Below are 22,724 nucleotides of genomic sequence, written 5' to 3'. Positions count from 1 at the left end.
GTCCACGGCTTCATCCTTACTTGTGGGATATTCTCAATCCCTACAGGAAGTGGCAAAGAGAGCACACAGCAGAGCTGTCCATATAGCTCCCCTCAGGCTCTGCCCCCCCAGTCATTCTCTTTGCCGCTCTAACTAGTAGCATCTCCACGGGGGTGGTAAAGAGTATGTGGTGTTAGTTGTAGTTTTTTATTTCTTCTATCAAGAGTTTGTTATTTTAAAATAGTGCCGGCTTGTACTATTTACTCTGCAGCAGAAAGTGATGAAGATTTCTGCTAAGAGGAATATGATTTTAGCACCAGTAACTAAAATCCATTGCTGTTCCCACGCAGGACTGTTGAAACCAGAGAACATCAGTTGTGGGGAACAGTTTGCAGGCTTAACTGCTTCAGGTATGATCAGTCAGAAATTCCCTCTGGGATAGGTAAGCCATTTTTCTTAGACTCTGTATAAAATGATGGCTTATATTAAGGGCTCTATGCTGGTTGACACTATTGTGGGCTTAAAAATCGATTGCTTTTTAGCATGTTTTTCACTATAAATAAGGTGTTTTTTCAGACTTTAAAACACTTTTGGGGTTTAATTTGCGCCTGGCACTTATTTGGTCACCTAATCTAGTCAGAAAGGCCCCTCCACTCTGGAATGAAGAGGGAGGAGGCCTCATTTTCGCGCCTCAATTGCGCAATTGTTTTGCCTAGGCAGTTCATGCAGCTTCATGTGGGGAGTCCAGAGGCATCAGAAAAGACTCCAGAGAGGCTTATTTCTTACTAAAATAATCCCTAAGGAAGGTAAAGGCCACAGTGGAAGCTGTGGCATAGTACTGTAGTGTGTTAACCGGTTAATAACTGTTATTAGCTCCGGTTTGGGCATTAAGGGGTTAATTGGTCTGAAAATTTGTGTGCAATCTTTTCAAAGCATTAAGACACTGTGGTGAAAATTTCATTAAAATCGGATGTTTATTTGATGGTTTTTTTGATGTCACGACCGACGCCAGCCTCCTAGGCTGGGGCGCGGTCTGGGAGTCCCTGAAGGCTCAGGGTCTATGGTCTCGGGAAGAATCTCTTCTCCCGATAAACATTTTGGAATTGAGAGCGATATTCAATGCGCTCCAGACATGGCCTCAACTAGCGGAGGCCAAATTCATCAGATTTCAGTCGGACCACATGACGACTGTAGCGTACATCAATCATCAGGGGGGAACAAAGAGTTCCCTGGCGATGAGGGAGGTGTCCAAAATCATCAAATGGGCAGAGGATCACTCCTGCCATCTATCAGCAATTCACATCCCAGGAGTGGACAACTGGGAAGCGGATTATCTGAGTCGTCAGACTTTCCATCCGGGGGAGTGGGAACTTCACCCGGAGGTTTTTGCCCAGTTAACTCAACTATGGGGCATTCCAGATCTGGATCTGATGGCGTCACGTCAGAACTCCAAAGTTCCACGTTACGGGTCCAGGTATCCCAAGGCGACATTGGTAGATGCCTTAGTAGCGCCTTGGTCTTTCAATCTAGCTTATGTCTTTCCACCGTTTCCCCTTCTCCCCCGGCTAGTAGCCAGGATCAAACGGAAGGCTTCGGTAATTCTGATAGCTCCTGCGTGGCCACGCAGGACTTGGTGTGCAGACCTGGTGAATATGTCATCGGTTCCACCATGGAAGCTACCTTTGAGGCAGGACCTTCTAATTCAAGGTCCATTCGAACATCCAAACCTAGTTTCTCTGCAACTGACTGCTTGGAGATTGAACGCTTGATTCTAGCTAAGCGTGGGTTTTCGGAATCAGTTATAGATACCCTGATCCAGGCTAGAAAGCCTGTCACCAGGAAAATTTACCATAAGATATGGCGGAAATATCTTTGTTGGTGCGAATCCAAGGGTTACTCATGGAGTAAGATTAGGATTCCAAGGATTCTATATTTTCTCCAAGAAGGATTGGAGAAAGGTTTGTCAGCTAGTTCCTTAAAAGGACAGATATCTGCTCTGTCTGTTTTGTTACACAAGCGTCTGGCAGCAATGCCAGATGTTCAGGCGTTTGTACAGGCTTTATTCAGTATCAAGCCTGTCTATAGACCTGTGGCTCCTCCATGGAGTCTAAATTTAGTTCTTTCAGTTCTTCAAGGGGTTCCGTTTGAACCTCTACATTCCATAGATATCAAGTTACTATCTTGGAAAGTTTTGTTTTTGGTAGCTATTTCTTCTGCTAGAAGAGTTTCTGAATTGTCTGCTTTGCAGTGAAATTCACCTTACCTGGTGTTCCATACAGATAAGGTTGTTTTATGTACCAAACCTGGTTTTCTTCCAAAAGTGGTTTCCAATAAGAATATTAACCAGGAAATAGTTGTTCCTTCTCTGTGTCCTAATCCAGTTTCTAACAAGGAACGTCTGTTGCACAATCTTGATGTGGTTCGTGCTTTAAAGTTATATCTAAAAGCAACTAAAGACTTCAGACAAACATCGTCCTTGTTCGTCGTCTATTCTGGCAAGAGGAGAGGTCAAAAGGCGACTGTGACCTCTGTCCTTCTGGCTGAAAAGCATCATCCGGTTGGCTTATGAGACTGCTGGAAGGCAGCCCCCTGAACGAATTACAGCTCACTCTACTAGAGCTGTGGCTTCCACATGGGCTTTCAAGAATGAGGCTTCTGTTGAACAGATCTGTAAGGCAGCGACTTGGTCTTCACTGCATACATTTGCCAAATTTTACAAATTTGATACTTTTGCTTCTTCGGAGGCTATTTTTGTGAGAGAGGTTTTACAAGCAGTGGTGCCTTCCGTTTAGGTTACCTGACTTGTTCCCTCCCTTCATCCGTGTCCTAAAGCTTTGGTATTGGTTCCCACAAGTAAGGATGAAGCTGTGGACCGGATACACCAATGTAGGAGAAAACAGAATTTATGTTTACCTGATAAATTTCTTTCTCCTACGGTGTATCCGGTCCACGGCCCACCCTGGCATTTTAGTCAGGTTTAAATTTATTTTTGTAAACTACAGTCACCACTGCACCCTATGGTTCTCCTTTTTCTCCTAACCGTCGGTCGAATGACTGGGGGGGCGGAGCCTGAGGGGAGCTATATGGACAGCTCTGCTGTGTGCTCTCTTTGCCACTTCCTGTAGGGATTGAGAATATCCCACAAGTAAGGATGAAGCCGTGGACCGGATACACCGTAGGAGAAAGAAATTTATCAGGTAAACATAAATTCTGTTATTGTTAGATATTACACTGCCACTTCCTGACAAAATGTTCTGTGGAGAACATATATATATATATATATATATATATATATATATATATATATATATATATATATATATATATATATATATATATATATATATATATATATATATATATATATATATATATATATATATATATATAATTTATTTTCATTCTCAAATTTGGGGGGGCATCTGATATTTTGCTCTGTGAGCATGCTTAATGTACAAGATGGCAGTATTGTTAAAGGTCTGTTTGAATAGCTAGGATTTAGTTGTAAAGTTGATATAGACTTATTTTGACAGTATACATGAACAATACTGACTATCTCGTTATCTTAATAAACTGTCAAGTTTCATATTTTGAATGTGGCTGGTTCAAGTCATTGATGGGTTTGTTGTTTTTTTTTTTTTTACCCCCAGTGTCCAAAATTACTTTTGGCTGCTTATTTTAAAAAACATGTCTAACAATACTTCTACTCTAGAAATGTTCTGCAGACTTCCAAACTGACATACATACATAGTAACATAAAAAAAGACTGAAGTCCACCGAGTTCAACCTATACAAATCTAATATACTTACAAAAAAGCTCCAGTTGAAATTGCAATTAAAAAGGTGACGCATTTAACACAAGCAATCATCTCCCTGTATTCTGTTTCTAGCCAGAACTGTATCCAAACCATTTTTAAATGTATCTAAGGTATTGGCATTCACTACCTCCCTTGGTAGTGAGCTCCACAATTTAATTGCTCTTCCAGTGAAAAAAAACGTTTCTGTTGAAGGAGATTACATCTCCTTTCCTCCAGCCTTAAATTGTGACCTCTTGTCACAAAAATTTTTATTGGAATAAACAGCACTTCTGCCATCTCTGTATATGGGCCTTGAATGTATTTATATAAAGTAATCATATCACCTCTCAAGTGTCTTTTTCTAGAGAAAACAGACCCAGTTTGGCCAACGTCTCCTCATAGCTTAAATTCTCAATTTCCCTTATTTGCTTTGTGGCACTTCCTTTAGGTTTTTCTAGGTCTGCAATGTCTCTTTTTGAGATTGGTCCAAAGAACTGCACTCCATACTCAAGGTGAGGTCTTACCTGGGATTTATATAGGGTCAGAATAATGCTTTCCTCCCTTGCATCAATACACACTAGTATCTTATTAGCCTTAGAAGCCGCTGCCCTGCATTGTGCACCCATCTTTATCTTGTTATATATTACTACTCCCAAATCTCTTTCCTCCTCTGCCCCAAGGCAGAACATACAGTGATGTGAGATGTCATCGCAGAAAATGCAGCATGCCTGCATAAAGAACAGGACACATGCAGGAACTGTTAGCGCTTGAACTTTGTAGTGCTGCTCCACATTAGGCAGTTCTCTTCAAACAGAGCTGTGCTCTGGCTGCACTGTGTACATTTTTCTTAACACAGTGCATCCAGGGCAAAGTGCTGTTTGAAGTGAGCAGTCAAATATGGAGTAGCGCTGCAAATCAGCAGCACATTGCTTGTTAATGGGCTCTCAGAGATTTTTTTCAAATCCGCCCCTAGCCTTTCCCAGTCTGCAAAGCTGTTTATTCTGAATGTAAGAGAACTGCATCTTTTTATTACTACATTTCTATGTTGGACCAAGAGAAAAGGAAAAAGATTTATTAAAGAGACATTTTTAAATGTCTTTTTTTTGTATGCAGCTAATTTGCAATGCAATTTTCAACTACTGCACTATATTATAAAACATTAAAAATTGCTTTATTCTTCAGTTAACCAACACATTGCAATTAAACTGGTGCCTTAGTGTAGCTGTCTAACTTAAAATTGAATTTTATTTAAAAATGACCTGCAGAAACATTTTCACTAAAAAAATCTCGTCGCAGAAAGTAAAGAAAGGTTCTGCCTCTGGGCTCCTCTGTTTGGCTAAGTCTAGTCCCATTTAAATAATAGATTTCCTGCTTATTTTTACTTCCAAAATGTAGAACCTTGCATTTTCCAGTATTAAATCTCTTTTTCCATTTACCTGCCCATACTTCTCTTATTTTTGCAGCTCCCCTTGTAACATGCTTGGGCTCCCTCATTAATAATACATACATGTACTGCTAAACCATATGGAAGGAAATATATATACTTAATTGTACATTAGCTTTTTCTCTCACAGCCAGTCATACACGCGGGCACACATCTATAACAGCTGAGCAGTCTCAAAACCAATTGTGAGACTGCTCTTGAGTTTTGACCCTAATACATTTTCAGGTTGGAGCACATTGATTTTAGATCAGTTCTGTGAGTGCCTAGCTGCTGGAAATGCCTAAGTTTCTTCATGGTACATTTGTCTCCCCCCCCCTCAAAAAAAAAAAGACTTGGGAGAGGCTTATTTTGTTTCTGATAGTCTGTCTTCTCTATCCCTACTCCACAGGCTTGTGACTTCTCAGGGGCTCACGTTTTGCTTGTTTCAGCTACCCTGGGCCCAGCATAATGCCTGATATATATCATGCCATGCAGTGTATCATAGGTTTTGTATTGTGATGTTTTGAGTTGAAAAATCTAGTTTAAACCTGATGCCAATACTACATCCATTTTATTTGACTATATAAGTGAAAGTTATATATTGACTGTATAAATGGGGAAACCTGGTGCATTTTTGTGTTGAGCTAATCTTTTGGAAGCTATATTCCTACCTATTCCACCCTAAATCTGTCACTCAACTTATTGTCAAAACTTGCAAATGTTCATTCTCTCAATGTCCCTAGTTGTGTTTACTGTGATGTTATACATGCTAATATCTCTTACCCTTAAAGCTTACAATCTTATCTTGAAGGCAGAAGCAAGAGAAGAGTATTTTGAAAATGATTTAAGAAGAATTTAAACTGGTTTGTGAGGATTCCTTAGGTTAAGTAGTGCTGGGTTTTCCTGTTTTGGACTGTAGAAGACCCCTGTGCTTAACACATTTAGATACATCACTGCCATATAAACGCAGAAGAACAGGTTTACACAACAAGTGCGTTAACTCCTGGTATGTTGTGACTTTTACTCTACACACAACCACACCCTGTGTATTCACATCCCCTTGTATAAACAGAACTGCCTGCCTTTGCTCCTCCCTGCTGCATTAAGAGGTTAATTCCATTGTGACACACTTTGCCAGGCATTCCCTGTATGACCCATTAATTCCCTTTATCACCTGCGTCCAGGAATAAGGACCACTAATGCCTGCCCCTTCATTTCTTAGCTTCCCTAATTAATGTGTAAGTAAGATCTTGCGTTGTGTTGTGACTTTAGGCTTAGTTCCAGCTTCACGTGCTGTACAATGACTATGTAAAATATAAACATATTACAAGTATTTACATTGCCTCTTATTGCACACTGTGAGTCCAGTTTAGGTGTAAGCAGTTTATCTTGTCGTTACTCCAGCTTAACTCTTTCATTGCCAACAGATACATTGCACTCTCAGCTTGTGACAGTGGAGAGGTTAATCCTATCCCAGAGAGAACGCTCCCCTTTGCTATCGGTTTGACAATATATTGATCTCCCAGGCAGAGGAAGATAGCGGACAGCAGTAAAAGCAAGCTGCCATTCTCCCGGCTATGAATGCTCCATAGTACTGAAAAGAAACTTCACAGCACCAGTGTTTGATATATTTAGTAAGACTGTGTGTTTAATTTCCTATATTTTTGTTTTGTTTTAAGAATTTTCATCTTTATTGAACATATACATAATACAACAATTTTAAAAATTTGTTTATGAATAACAACAAAAAGAAAAAAAAATACAATAACCACCTCTTAAAGGGCCACTAAACCCAAAATCTTTCTTTCAGGATTCAGATAGAACATACAAATTTAAACAACATTACAATTTACTTCTATTATTTATTTTGCTTCATTTTTTAGATATCCTTATTTGAAGAAAAAGCAATGCACATGGGTGAGCCAATCACACAAGGCTTCTATGTGCAGCAACCAATCAGCAGCTACTGAGCATATCTAGATATGCTTTTCAGCAAAGAATATCAAGAGAATAAAACAAATTAGATAATAGAAGTAAATTAGAAAGCTGTTTAAAAATGCATTCTTTCTAAATCATGAAAGAAAAAATATGGGTATCATGGCCCTTTAAGATTTACAATAATCCATGAAAATACCTTGTCTTGAATACATAAATCAGCAGTGTCTCTATCAGCAAAAAAAAAAAGTAACTTGTTTTTTTTTTCTAAATTTGGGTTTAAAAAAACAAATATGACTTCTAGTTTTTGAGTTGCGCTTCGGTAATATAGTCATAGTGAAAAGCAATATTACAACAATCCTGATATTTTCTCGCTACAACATAAATGAGAGTTGTTTCATTCATTCAATTGCAAATAAAAACACAAAACAAAAAAAAATCATACAGCAATTGAAAGTAGTATCTGAAATAATGGCCAATACACAAGAGCACCTTCGCTTTGCTTGTCACTTGTACTTCTCTTATGGGGCATCTCTTGTCACTGTGCAACAGTAGTCAGCAAGCATAGAAGTGTTCCACCTACCCTGATATATTTGTTCCATTGCTGAAATGTTTTGGTGGAACCGTTCACCGTGCTCATCACTCACTGCACCACAGTTGTCAGGGAAGAAGTCCAGACGAGAGCCGAGAAAGTGGATTTTGTGTAACGGTTGTTCGCAAACTCAACATAGTTTCAAGCTCTTCAGTTACCCAAGAAGCCATGCACAACACCTTTAAAAGCTTCCCAAGTCGCTTGCTCATAACCTTTGGGCTATATCTCGGAAGCGAGAAATAAGAAAGAGATTTAAATGTCGTCTTCATTTTTCGCATACTAAAATCAATTTGAGGTATTTTCAAATCAGAAACATTTTCATTGTTGAACAGTGTAATCAACAGAGAGACGTATAAATGATCTCCATTGCAGCAAAGCCATACAATTCAGCTTATTTTAAAATCAAAGTATCCCATCTTTTTTTATTTTTAAATGCTGTGATGAAATGTGTTCTTGTGCTATATATTTATATATATATATTTCTTCTGTTAAGTGTGATCAGTCCACGGGTCATCATTACTTCTGGGATATTACTCCTCCCCAACAGGAAGTGCAAGAGGATTCACCCAGCAGAGCTGCATATAGCTCCTCCCCTCTACGTCACTCCCAGTCATTCTCTTGCACCCAACGACTAGATAGGATGTGTGAGAGGACTATGGTGATTATACTTAGTTTTATATCTTCAATCAAAAGTTTGTTATTTTAAAATAGCACCGGAGTGTGTTATTATCTCTCTGGCAGAGTTTGAAGAAGAATCTACCAGAGTTTTTGTTATGATTTTAGCCGGAGTAGTTAAGATCATATTGCTGTTTCTCGGCCATCTGAGGAGAGGTAAACTTCAGATCAGGGGACAGCGGGCAGATGAATCTGCATAGAGGTATGTAGCAGTTTTTATTTTCTGACAATGGAATTGATGAGAAAATCCTGCCATACCGATATAATGTCATGTATGTATACTTTACACTTCAGTATTCTGGGGAATGGTACTTCACTAGAATTACACTGTAAGAAATACATAAAGCTGTTTAATAACTAGAGATTATGTTTAACGTTTTTGCTGGAATGTAAAATAGTTTTCATTTGCTGAGGTACTGAGTGAATAAATGTTTGGGCACTATTTTTCCACTTGGCAGTTGCTTAATCTGTTTTCTGACAGTTTCTGTTCTCCCTCACTGCTGTGTGTGAGGGGGAGGGGCCGTTTTTTGGCGCTTTTACTATGCATCAAATATTTCAGTCAGCAACTCATTGTATTCCCTGCATGATCCGGTTCATCTCTACAGAGCTCTGGGGTCTTCAAAACTTATTTTGAGGGAGGTAATTTCTCTCAGCAGAGCTGTGAGAATTATAGTTTGACTGAGATAAAAAACGTTTATTCTGTAATTTGTTTCCTGCTTTCAGAATTTGTTATCTTTGCTAATGGAATTAAACCTTTGCTAAAGTTGTGTTATTTACAAGGATTGAGGCTATAACTGTTTCAATTTATTAATTTTCAACTGTCATAGATCTTCTGTGCTTCTTAAAGGCACAGTACGTTTTAATATTATTCTAATTGAATTGTATTTCCAAGTTGCAAGTTTATTTGCTAGTGTGTTAAACATGTCTGATTCAGAGGATGATACCAAACAACGAGGGGAGAGTTATGCCGACTAACTCGCCTCACGTGTCAGTACCTACATCTCCCGCTCAGAGGGAGGTGCGTGATATTGTAGCGCCGAGTACATCTGGGCGGCCATTACAAATCACATTACAGGATATGGCTACTGTTATGACTGAGGTTTTGGCTAAATTACCAGAACTAAGAGGTAAGCGTGATCACTCTGGGGTGAGAACAGAGTGCGCTGATAATATTAGGGCCATGTCAGACACTGCGTCACAGGTGGCAGAACATGAGGACGGAGAGCTTCATTCTGTGGGTGACGGTTCTGATCCAAACAGACTGGATTCAGATATTTCAAATTTTAAATTTAAACTGGAAAACCTCCGTGTATTACTAGGGGAGGTGTTAGCGGCTCTGAATGATTGTAACACAGTTGCAATACCAGAGAAAATGTGTAGGTTGGATAAATATTTTGCGGTACCGACGAGTACTGAGGTTTTTCCTATACCTAAGAGACTTACTGAAATTGTTACTAAGGAGTGGGATAGACCCGGTGTGCCGTTCTCACCCCCTCCGATATTTAGAAAAATGTTTCCAATAGACGCCACCACAAGGGACTTATGGCAAACGGTCCCTAAGGTGGAGGGAGCAGTTTCTACCTTAGCTAAGCGTACCACTATCCCGGTGGAGGATAGCTGTGCTTTTTCAGATCCAATGGATAAAAAGTTAGAGGGTTACCTTAAGAAAATGTTTGTTCAACAAGGTTTTATATTGCAACCCCTTGCATGCATTGCGCCGATCACGGCTGCAGCGGCATTCTGGATTGAGTCTCTGGAAGAGAACATTGGTTCAGCTACTCTGGACGACATTACGGACAGGCTTAGAGTCCTTAAACTAGCTAATTCATTCATTTCGGAGGCCGTAGTACATCTTACTAAACTTACGGCGAAGAATTCAGGATTCGCCATTCAGGCACGCAGGGCGCTGTGGCTAAAATCCTGGTCAGCTGATGTTACTTCTAAGTCTAAATTGCCTAATATACCTTTCAAAGGGCAGACCTTATTCGGGCCCGGGTTGAAAGAGATTATCGCTGACATTACAGGAGGTAAAGGCCATGCCCTGCCTCAGGACAAAGCCAAAGCCAAGACTAGACAGTCTAATTTTCGTTCCTTTCGTAATTTCAAAGCAGAAGCAGCATCAACTTCCTCTGCACCAAAACAGGAAGGAGCTGTTGCTCGCTACAGACAAGGCTGGAAACCTAACCAGTCCTGGAACAAGGGCAAGCAGACTAGGAAACCTGCTGCTGCCCCTAAAACAGCATGAATTGAGGGCCCCCGATCCGGGATCGGATCTAGTGGGGGGCAGACTTTCTCTCTTCGCCCAGGCTTGGGCAAGAGATGTTCAGGATCCCTGGGCGCTAGAGATAATATCTCAGGGATACCTTCTGGACTTCAAATACTCTCTTCCAAGAGAGAGATTTCATCTGTCAAGATTGTCAACAATCCAGACAAAGAAAGAGGCGTTTCTACGCTGCGTACAAGAGCTCTTGTTAATGGGAGTAATCCATCCAGTTCCACGATCAGAACAGGGACAGGGGTTTTACTCAAATCTGTTTGTGGTTCCCAAAAAAGAGGGAACTTTCAGACCAATCCTGGACTTAAAGATCCTAAACAAATTCCTAAGAGTTCCATCGTTCAAGATGGAGACTATTCGGACAATTTTACCTATGATCCAAGAAGGTCAGTACATGACCACTGTAGATTTAAAAGATGCTTACCTTCACATACCGATTCACAAAGATCATTATCGGTACCTAAGGTTTGCCTTCCTAGACAGGCATTACCAGTTTGTGGCTCTTCCATTCGGATTGGCTACAGCTCCAAGAATCTTCACAAAGGTTCTGGGTGCTCTTCTGGCGGTACTAAGACCGCGGGGAATCTCGGTAGCTCCATACCTAGACGACATTCTGATACAAGCTTCAAGCTTTCAAACTGCCAAGTCTCATACAGAGTTAGTGCTGGCATTTCTAAGGTCACATGGATGGAAGGTGAACGAAAAGAAAAGTTCACTCGTTCCACTCACAAGAGTTCCCTTCCTGGGGACTCTTATAGATTCTGTAGAAATGAAGATTTACCTGACAGAGGACAGGCTAACAAGACTTCAAAGTGCTTGCCGCACCCTTCATTCCATTCAACACCCGTCAGTGGCTCAATGCATGGAGGTAATCGGCTTAATGGTAGCGGCAATGGACATAGTACCCTTTGCACGCTTACACCTCAGACCACTGCAACTGTGCATGCTAAGTCAGTGGAATGGGGATTACTCAGACTTATCCCCTTCTCTGAATTTGGATCAAGAGACCAGAAATTCTCTTCTATGGTGGCTTTCTCGGCCACATCTGTCCAGGGGGATGCCATTCAGCAGACCAGACTGGACAATTGTAACAACAGACGCCAGCCTTCTAGGTTGGGGTGCCGTCTGGAATTCTCTGAAGGCTCAGGGACAATGGAGTCAGGAGGAGAGTCTCCTGCCAATAAACATTCTGGAATTGAGAGCAGTTCTCAATGCCCTCCTGGCTTGGCCCCAGTTGACAACTCGGGGGTTCATCAGGTTTCAGTCGGACAACATCACGACTGTAGCTTACATCAACCATCAGGGAGGGACAAGAAGCTCCCTAGCTATGATGGAAGTATCAAAGATATTTCGCTGGGCAGAGTCTCACTCTTGCCACCTGTCAGCAATCCACATCCCGGGAGTGGAGAACTGGGAGGCGGATTTCTTAAGTCGTCAGACTTTTCATCCGGGGGAGTGGGAACTTCATCCGGAGGTCTTTGCCCAAATACTTCGACGTTGGGGCAAACCAGAGATAGATCTCATGGCGTCTCGACAGAACGCCAAGCTTCCTCGTTACGGGTCCAGATCCAGGGATCCAGGAGCAGTCCTGATAGATGCTCTGACAGCACCTTGGGACTTCAGGATGGCTTACGTGTTTCCACCCTTCCTGTTGCTTCCTCGATTGATTGCCAGAATCAAACAAGAGAGAGCATCAGTGATCCTAATAGCACCTGCGTGGCCACGCAGGACTTGGTATGCAGACCTGGTGGACATGTCATCCTGTCCACCTTGGTCTCTACCTCTGAAACAGGACCTTCTGATACAGGGTCCCTTCAAACATCAAAATCTAACTTCTCTGAAGCTGACTGCTTGGAAATTGAACGCTTGATTTTATCAAGACGTGGGTTTTCTGAGTCAGTTATTGATACCTTAATACAGGCTAGGAAACCTGTTACCAGAAAGATTTACCATAAGATATGGCGTAAATACCTATATTGGTGTGAATCCAAAGGTTACTCTTGGAGTAAGGTTAGGATTCCTAGGATATTGTCTTTTCTACAAGAAGGTTTAGAAAAGGGTTTATCTGCTATTTCTTTAAAGGGACAGATCTCAGCTCTGTCCATTCTGTTACACAAACGTCTGTCAGAAGTTCCTGACGTCCAGGCTTTTTGTCAGGCTTTGGCCAGGATTAAGCCTGTGTTTAAAACTGTTGCTCCACCATGGAGTTTAAACCTTGTTCTTAATGTTTTACAGGGCGTTCCGTTTGAACCCCTTCATTCCATTGATATAAAGTTGTTATCTTGGAAAGTTCTATTTTTAATGGCTATTTCCTCGGCTCGAAGAGTCTCTGAATTATCAGCCTTACATTGTGATTCTCCTTATTTGATTTTTCATTCGGATAAGGTAGTCCTGCGTACTAAACCTGGGTTCTTACCTAAGGTAGTTACTAACAGGAATATCAATCAAGAGATTGTTGTTCCTTCTTTATGCCCAAATCCTTCTTCAAAGAAGGAACGTCTACTGCACAACCTGGATGTAGTCCGTGCGCTAAAATTTTACTTACAGGCAACTAAGGAATTTCGACAAACGTCTTCTCTGTTTGTCATTTACTCTGGGCAGAGGAGAGGTCAAAAAGCTTCCGCTACCTCTCTTTCTTTTTGGCTTCGTAGCATAATTCGTTTAGCTTATGAGACTGCTGGACAGCAGCCTCCTGAAAGAATTACAGCTCATTCTACTAGAGCTGTGGCTTCCACTTGGGCCTTCAAGAATGAGGCCTCTGTTGAACAGATTTGCAAGGCTGCAACTTGGTCTTCGCTTCATACTTTTTCCAAATTTTACAAATTTGACACTTTTGCTTCATCGGAGGCTATTTTTGGGAGAAAGGTTCTTCAGGCAGTGGTTCCTTCTGTATAAAGAGCCTGCCTATCCCTCCCGTCATCCGTGTACTTTTGCTTTGGTATTGGTATCCCAGAAGTAATGATGACCCGTGGACTGATCACACTTAACAGAAGAAAACATAATTTATGCTTTCCTGATAAATTCCTTTCTTCTGTAGTGTGATCAGTCCACGGCCCGCCCTGTTTTTAAGGCAGGTAAATATTTTTTAATTTATACTCCAGTCACCACTTCACCCTTGGCTTTTCCTTTCTCGTTGGTCCTTGGTCGAATGACTGGGAGTGACGTAGAGGGGAGGAGCTATATGCAGCTCTGCTGGGTGAATCCTCTTGCACTTCCTGTTGGGGAGGAGTAATATCCCAGAAGTAATGATGACCCGTGGACTGATCACACTACAGAAGAAAGGAATTTATCAGGTAAGCATAAATTATGTTTTTTATATATATATATATATATATATATATATATATATATATATATATATATATATATATATATATATATATACACACTTATACAAAAAGGGAAATAAATAGCGCTGGTTCTGTTATTCCAATTAGATAAGTGCAATGTATATAATAATAATGGTAAATTTATGAATAAAAATATACTCTCAAAAATATATACACATGATAAAATAATTAGTATTAACAGAGGTTAATGGACTCATAGGATAACATATTCAAACTTATATTATATATAATTGCAATCCTGTGAATATAGCTGAAATTCTCACTTACAGGATAGAACCTCAGTCCTATGAGGTAAGATGTTGGCACTGCAAAGGTGTACTGTTATGGAAATCGGCTTCCCTTTTGGTGTATGGTAACGTTTTCAAGTACCTGACAGGAGTCGGTATTCCTTTTGCCCCTCAGATATATGATCTTTCCTTTTGTATGGTAGATCTCCCCAGGGATGTATGTAAAGAGAACAAAAAGCCGCAAATAGTGCGATATTGTTTAAAAATATGATACACTTCACATAAAAAACACACACTATAAAAATGCCTGCTTACATGAATTAACCTCAAACTGATATGAGGTATTGAAAAGGCTCTTGGGAATTTGTTTACACAGGTAATGATCACTCTGGGTTAGCACCGGGCTAGTGTCCCACAAATAAGCCCCAATAGTCCACAGTAGCAGGAACAAAAAAACGGGTCCTCCAGTATCAAAGTTTAGTTTGTATGTTTAACGCGTTTAAAAGGATCTTTCTCAATGCTTTCTTCTTCTTCAGAGACTTGTACTTAAATGAGCGGCTGTTCTCTTCTTAAACCACATATCGCGGTCTTGGAGCGGTCTGATAGCTGCACTTCTAATGGCTACAGCACACACCTCCTGTGTCAGAGCGTCTTACTGATTGGTTAGCTCTAGGAATGTTTTTCACTCTGATGCTGTTTGCGGCTAAATCGCCGCTTGTATTTTACAAATGGCGAGAAGTAGAGCAAGCACTGCAATGGGTTTCAGTCTGTGACATCACACAACCGTGTCTGTCCTCCTTACACATAAGCAGCATGAGCTGGCACCAGCAAAGTGAGAGTGCTGCAGATCAATTTCAGGGTACAGGCACAACGATTTATGGTCTGGGATAAATAATTAAAAGCCCTGGATGTATTTTAGTCTATTAATAGGTATTAGAGCCAAGTTAAATTATATCAGAGCATCCACCTTAGAAAGGAAATACTTTCCATAAATTGCATTCAGCCATCTTTTTTATTTTTAAATGCTGTGATGAAATGTGTTCTTGTGCTCTGGTGGAAAGTTATGGTCTATACGTTTGTAGAACATTGCATTAAAGGGACATAATACTCACATGCTAAATCACTTGAAACTGATGCAGTATAACTGTAAAAAGCTGACAAGAAGATATCACCTGAGCATCTCTATGTAAAAAAGGAAGATATTTTACCTCACAATTTCCTCAGCTCAGCAGAGTAAGTTCTGTGTGAAAAGTTATACTCAGCTGCTACCAGCTGCAGGTAAAAATAAAAAAAAAAATGAAGAAATGAACAGCAGCCAATCAGCATCAGCAGTGCTGCGGTCATGAACTCTTTTACTGTGATCTCATGAGATTTGACTTAGCTCTCATGAGATTTCATAGTAAGCTTCCTTTACCTGATTGGTGAAATAATGAGAGTGCACGATGCTCATCCTTTCAGCTGTCCTAGGACAAACACACTAAAATGCTGCTTCAAAAATCCTTTACAATGGGAGGTGGCTACTGAGGAACTTTTGAGGTAAAATATCTTTCTTTTTTACATAGAGATGTTCAGGTGATATTTTCTAGTCAGCTTTTTACAGCTATGCTGCATCACTTTCAAGTGTTAAAACATTTGGGTATTATGGCCCTTTAAATAAGGAAAAAGGAAGTCACAATTTATGTTCTCAGAGCAGGGGTAATCTCGAGGCAGGTGCGTTTTGCATATTTATGTATGCTCCTTAGGTACCATGTACAATAAAAGCTATCATTAAAACTAGAATAGCTTTTAATAAAAGCATTATTATTGCCAACACGTTGATTGTAAAATGCTTCAATTGTAAAATTGAAATGTCCCTTTTAAGTGAACATTCAAAACCAGGAGTTCCTTGAAGCTGCGTTAGTTTTATTTATTTATTTTTATATATATATATATATATATATATATATATATATATATATATATATATATATATATATATATATATATATATATATATATATATATATATATATATATATATATAATTATCAGCAATGAAAGGAATATTACATGGTAGATACTATGTATTCAAAGCAAATATTAGTCATAGTAGTATGTTTTTAATTTTTTTGTAATTATATAAGCTGTTTAAATTTTGAAGAAATAACTAATGTTGTAGTTTCTATAAAGTAACAGGCGATGCCATGTTGAAACCTAGGTTTCCCTTATTTAATTTATTTTGCTGGAACAAAATTGACGGCAGATATAAAATAGTTACAAAATTCTACAAACAATGGCTGCGTGGACTGTAGCAATGTTAGTGACTTTAAACCTTGTGAGATAGTAACTATTGTAAATTAACTAACAAGCCTCAGCAGGGATTATGAGGTAAGAAGGGAATAGACTTTTAAATCTAGGATAGCTAAGTCATAACATTATGGAGCCAATTTATTTATAAACTCGGAAAATTAGAAGCCCACCATTTTTCAGTGTTAAATTACAGTAAAAGCATACAAAATAAACAATACATTTTATATTATTATATTTTACTGCACATATTTATTTTTATTTTTATTGGAATCGCAAAAGTGTTTAATGTTGTTTTAAGCACTGCATTGCAAAAAATCTGCGTATAAAATAAATGTTATCAAAGGGAAACCGAAAATGTAGCTTTCATGATTCAGATAGAGCATACAATTTTAATACATTTTCCCAATAACTTCTATTATCAAGTGTGCTTCATTCTCTTAGAATTGTTTGTCGAAGGAGAAGCAATTCACTGCTGGGAGCCAATAACAAGAGACAAATGTGTTTTGCCACCAATCGACGGGCGCTACCCAGGTGCTGAACCAAAAATGTTTTTTCTCCTAAGATTACATTCCTGCTTTTTCAAATAAAGATACCAAGAGAACGAAGAAAAATGAATAATAAGAGTAAAATAGAAAGTTCCTTAAAATTGCGTGCCCTATCTGAGTCCTGAAAGAAAAAAATGTGGGTTTCATATCCCATTAATTTGAGAACAGGTTCGATAACAACAAGTAGTGAATATCTAATTATATCAGATGGCATCCTGAAAATCTGGTGAGAGGGAATCTTGCTTTAACCTTTTACTGCTATTATGCCGTTGTATTCCGTCCAACCGGTGCTGGGCTTTAGCGCCGTTAGGACGAAATACAACGTACAGTATAGCCGTTGGATGTCCTGAAGCCAACTGCGCTTCCTGGATTTGATCGAGGTCTGGAGGGCGTTCCTAGCGTCATAGGGACGCCCCCCAGACCTGATCCCATAATTGAAATCTTACGATCGCGGGATTTAAATTTGTCTACTTTGGAACATTGTTCCGATGTAGACATTATGACCCTTGTCATGAAAGGGTTAAATAAACACTCCCATGAAAATAAATAAATAAGGGTCATTATAGTTGCTAGTAAAAAGAAATACAATATGGGCCCTATGTAACATTATAAAGTGTTGCATGCAACCAGGTATGATATTGGTGTCAGAGAAAATAAGTTACTGGCTGGATGATGCAGAAGTATTGCAGTGTTCAAAGGTATCATCCAACACTCTTCATAAAACATAGTGTTCTTAAAGGGACAGTATACACTTGGCACTTTTAAATAAAATATCGAGTTATGTGCAGAAACACAACTTTTCCATATACTTTCATTATTTATTTTGGCTATCCTTGTTGTCTGCAGACTAAAGCCCAGATTGGCTCCTTCAAATAAGGCAAGTGGTGGGTGGAGTTTGGCTATTGAAAAACAATTGCAGTAAACAAGTTGTTTGTTTTAAAAATATGTTTATACCTTACTGATATGTTACTATTTAGAAAGACAACAGAAATGTCTTGCAGTTACAAAAAGTTTAAATCCCCTAAGGCCATCTTTTTTTTTTTTGGGGGGGAGTATGAAACTTAAAGGGATATCAAACCCAAACATTTTATTTTGTGATTCAGACAGAGCATAACATTTTAAAAAAAGTTTTCAATTTACTGCTATTATCAACTTTGTTCCCATGATGTTCTGTGTTGAAGAGATACCTAGGTAGGCATCTGGAGCACTGCATGGCAGGAAATAGTGCCGCCATTTAGTGCTCCAGAAATGGTCCAGCTCCTAAGCATACGTCCCTGCTTTTCAACAAAAGATACCAAGAGAACGAAGAAAACACTAGTCTATTGATTTATTTGTCACACATAATTAATACTGAGTCCATGAACTAACTTTGAATTTTATTTTACACTTATTAAACAGTTATTTTGTTTAATAAGGGAATGTTTGTTCTAATTTAAAGTGACATTATAGACATTACAAATATATTAAAAAACCTATCCCGTTTTGTTTAGTCAAATTAGTATTTTTCCCTGTACCTTTGAACAAAAGGACCCTTTCTAATTTCAACCCCTTTCATATGGATGAAGTATAAATGTGCATTGGGGTTTACATCATTCAGATAAAGCATGAATTTTTAATAATTGTCCAATTTACTTCTATTATCAAATTTTATTCGTTCTCTTTTGTTGAAAAGCAGGAGTGTGCATTTGAGTTTTCCATTTTTAGAACAATTTATTCATGTGCCTATGTGCGTTGCAGTAAAATAATGTTTTTGTTTGGTATACTTTTATACTGTCTTTCTTTGGCAACAGATATAATGTAGTTCAAATATCATTTCTCATTTGTAAATATATGATTTTTGTTTTATAGGAGGGGAGGTATGCCTCTTTATTTATCAAGATCATAATTCACTGAACACGCATATCTCTGCCTGTCTGTATGTATCTATCTGAATATCATTTAAAATAGCCCTTGCAAGATATATTTACAGTAATAATCATGGCAAATTTTAATTAATTCATTACATTTTGACACCGTTGCTGTGAATATCCTGCGTGTGTTGACACTTGAATGTGTATGTATAATATATAAAATGTGTGTGTGTGTTGGGTTTCCATGGTTACAAACACCTTTACTTCTGCAGTCACAGTGGTATTTACAGGATTTATACACTGATGGAAAAGGGTGTAAACTGAATAATTTGGCATTGTGATTTTGTTTTAGTAATGCCTCTGTTCTGGAGGTGCTGAAGCCTTAAATACATTTCAGAGCTATATAGAGCATTGAGAGCTATATATATGCTTATTGATTTACCATTTGCAATATACATTAATTCTGAATCTTGGCTCCCAGGCTATTTATTACTTCATGGGTTGTCAAGTTTATCAAGCCAGACAAAGATGTATATGTATAGACAGGGCTAGAAAAAGATCTCTATCAATAACCAGTCAGGGAAAAAAAACAAAAACAAGTCTTTAGAGAAAATGTTTCTGATCATCATTAGACTGTAGATAGGGAAAAGCCTAATTTCTTACTTCTGTTTTTATTTTTTTTACTAGTCACTGAGCAATCCAAATCTGAGAATGTTTGTTTGTTTATTTTTGTGTAAGCTTTGTCTGGTAGAGGGATCCTGATTAATTAACCCGTTCCGTGCCATAGCCTTCTTAAATGATAGTGCTTCATTTTAGGCTGTTTTGAGCGACAGATGGATTGGGGGAGGGGGCATAGAATTCTGTATTTGTAAAGATTTAAATGGCCTGTGGAAGATCAAATGGTCTCTGACACTGGCAATCCTTTCTCACCTCAAGCAGGTTGGAATTGTACTAATAAACAGCTAGAAAACTGGAATATATCTATATCAAAGATTTCTCTCTCTATTTATATCAAAGATCTTTCTCTCTTTCTCTTTGCCTTTCTCTCTTTCTTTCTCTTTGCCTTTCTCTCTTTCGTTCTCTTTACCTTTCTCTTTGCCTTTCTCTCTTTCTTTCTCTTTACCTTTCTCTTTGCCTTTCTCTCTTTCTTTCTCTTTGCCTTTCTCTCTTTCTTTCTCTTTACCTTTCTCTTTGCCTTTCTCTCTTTCTTTCTCTTTGCCTTTCTCTCTTTCTTTCTCTTTGCCTTTCTCTCTTTCTTTCTCTTTGCCTTTCTCTCTTTCTTTCTCTTTGCCTTTCTCTCTTTCTTTCTCTTTGCCTTTCTCTCTTTCTTTCTCTTTGCCTTTCTCTCTTTCTTTCTCTTTGCCTTTCTCTCTTTCTTTCTTTCTCTTTGCCTTTTTCTCTTTCTCTTTGCCTTTCTCTCTTTCTCTTTGCCTTTCTCTCTCTTTTTCTCGTTCTCTTTGCCCTTTGCCTTTCTCTCTCTTTGCCTTTTCTCTTTTCCTTCTTAATGCAGAGGGAGAGTCCACAGCTGCATTCATTACTTGTGGGAAACACAGAACCTGGCCACCAGGAGGAGGCAAAGACACCCCAGCCAAAGGCTTAAATACCTCCCCCCTTCCCTCACCTCCCCAGTCATTCTTTGCCTTTCGTCACAGAAAGTTGGCAGAGAAGTGTCAGAAGATTTCGGAGTAGTTCCTTATGGAGGGTATTACCCTTCAGGATGGGACTGTAGTTTTGTCTTGTCAGCCTCTCAGTGAGAGCATTGATGAAAGTTAAAGTCTGGAGATGCAGGGAGAGTCTTTCTGCGAATCCATCCAGACTTATATTAACAGTTCCTTAAGCAATCAGCGTTGACGAGTTTCGCTGCCTGCTTTCTTCACTCAAGTCCATGTCATAAGCGCTGCTATAATCTGTCAAACTTGAAGGACTGTGTTACTGTTCCACGGCATATATTCCAGTAAGATAGTTTCATTTTTTACACATATTGCAAACGCTAGAAGACAGGGTCACAGTGTGGGTCCTTTTATCTGTATGGAATCAAGGGTTAATATCTCCCGAGGGGGATTATGAACAGTTGGGTTTAATCATATATGCTTTATTTGATTTTATACTGCTTTTTGTGTAATATGTTTATGGGCTCATAGGCTGAAATGGAACATACAGGTTTAACTTCCACTTTGAAGGTTGCGCAGCTTAAAAGTTTGGCACGCTTTTTCTCATAGCAGTGACGGTCCTGCATTGCGCACCATGTGACCGGAATGGTCGAGGCTTCCATTTCCTTTCTCTTGACTGAGTTACTACCAGATAGGAGTTTTATCTCTGTTCTGTCTAGGTCATAGGAGGTGGTGAGAGCCCCAGCCATTGGGGGTATAAAGGTGCCTCTTTTTTTATTTAAAATAAAGTTAGTTTTTTCTGTAGTCCTCCGCATATCGTACTTTAGCTATGGAGGATGATTCTGATTCATTAGAGGGTTCCCCCTCTATTTCAAAGAGTAATTCCTGTTTATATTGTGAGGGAGCTCTGGAATATCCGCCCTCTCAATTATGTTCCATATGCCTTGATAAGGGGATTATATCAAATAAGGTTGACATGTTTCATACCACTGAGCCGCCCACCTCTGAGGAGTCCTCGTCCTGTGAGGTGCACACCCTACATGCATCTTTGTATGCACATGCAGCTTCCCATTGCACTGCTAATCCTCCATCTGGACGTTACTGCGCATCCGGCGGTGTCTGTGGCCATTAGTCCTTTCCCTCACACTGCTAAGCGCAAGAGAGAGGTTCAATCTTGCACTCCTGCCCAGGTGGCATCATGTAATTTGTCGGATATATCCGATCAGTTATCCGAGGATGAGGTTCTCTCTGAATCTTCAGAGTATGAACTTTCAGGGTTGGAGTCTGCTGCCTGTAATCCTCCGCCTGTGGAAGATCCAGTTTTTTGATTTAGGACAGAATGTTTACGCTTTTTATTAAAGGAGGTTTTGACTACTTTAGAGGTTCCAAAGGCCGAGCTGCCAGTCGAACCTCTGGGTCCTAAATTTGATGGCAATCATTATTAAAGGGACAGTCAACACCAGAATTTTTTCTGTTCAAAAAGTAAGATTATACCTTTATTACCCATTCCCCAGTTTTGCATAATCAACACTTTTATAATAATGTACTTTTTACCTCTGTAATTACCTTGTATCTAAGCTTCTGCTGACTGTCCCCTTATTTCAGTTCTTTTGACAGACTTGCATTTTAGCCAATCAGTGCTCACTTCTAGGTCACTTCACGTGCATGAGCTTAATGTTATCTATATGAAACACATGAACTAATGCCCTCTAGTGGTCAAAATGCATTCAGATTAGAGACTGTCTTCAAGGTCTAAGAAATTAGCATATAAACCTCCTAGGTTTAGCTTTTAACTAAGAATACCAAGAGAACAAAGCAACATTGGTGATTAAGGTAAATTGCGAAGTTGTTTAAAATTATATGCCTGGGGGGGGGTAACTTCTGAGCGGCGGCCATAATAGGTCGCAGTTTTGTGTGCTGCTCCAGCCTTGAGAGATTTTGCTTGACAAAGAACTGGAAATATTCGCCATCTGGCAAGAAACTAAACTTCCTGCACTTAAGATAATCATTCTCTACCTAGTGATCCTAGTTTTTTCTAGATAGCTGCCAGCACCGGAGCATACACAGAGGTTGCGGCCTCAGACTAAACCTCCCGGCAGAGATCCCTCAGGGCTCTGCCGTTTTACAACGCCGTGGTTGCGTTGAAACAACCTAACATTTTCAAGACTTTCCTAAAA

The 22,724-nt window shown here is 39.3% G+C and overlaps 1 protein-coding gene across 3 annotated transcripts in view; it reads left to right on the top strand.

Annotated features, from left to right (window-relative positions):
- The window catches only part of DNAJC5 (DnaJ heat shock protein family (Hsp40) member C5), a 41,139-nt gene that overhangs the window by 5,847 nt on the left and 12,568 nt on the right, over positions 1-22,724 (top strand). The window contains exon 1 of one of the 3 annotated variants that reach the window (XM_053711591.1): positions 6,723-6,833. The exons of 1 other annotated variant lie outside the window; for it this stretch is intronic. The gene's annotated coding sequence lies outside the window, so the exon portion shown is untranslated. Of the gene's footprint in view, positions 1-6,722; positions 6,834-18,982; positions 19,003-22,724 lie in introns of those variants that run through there. One more of the 3 variants, XM_053711650.1, reaches the window with a different exon arrangement.

Source organism: Bombina bombina, chromosome 1 (genome assembly GCF_027579735.1).
Source record: "Bombina bombina isolate aBomBom1 chromosome 1, aBomBom1.pri, whole genome shotgun sequence".
Taxonomy (NCBI): Eukaryota; Metazoa; Chordata; class Amphibia; order Anura; family Bombinatoridae; genus Bombina; species Bombina bombina.
This window is presented reverse-complemented; position numbering and strand designations above follow the sequence as displayed.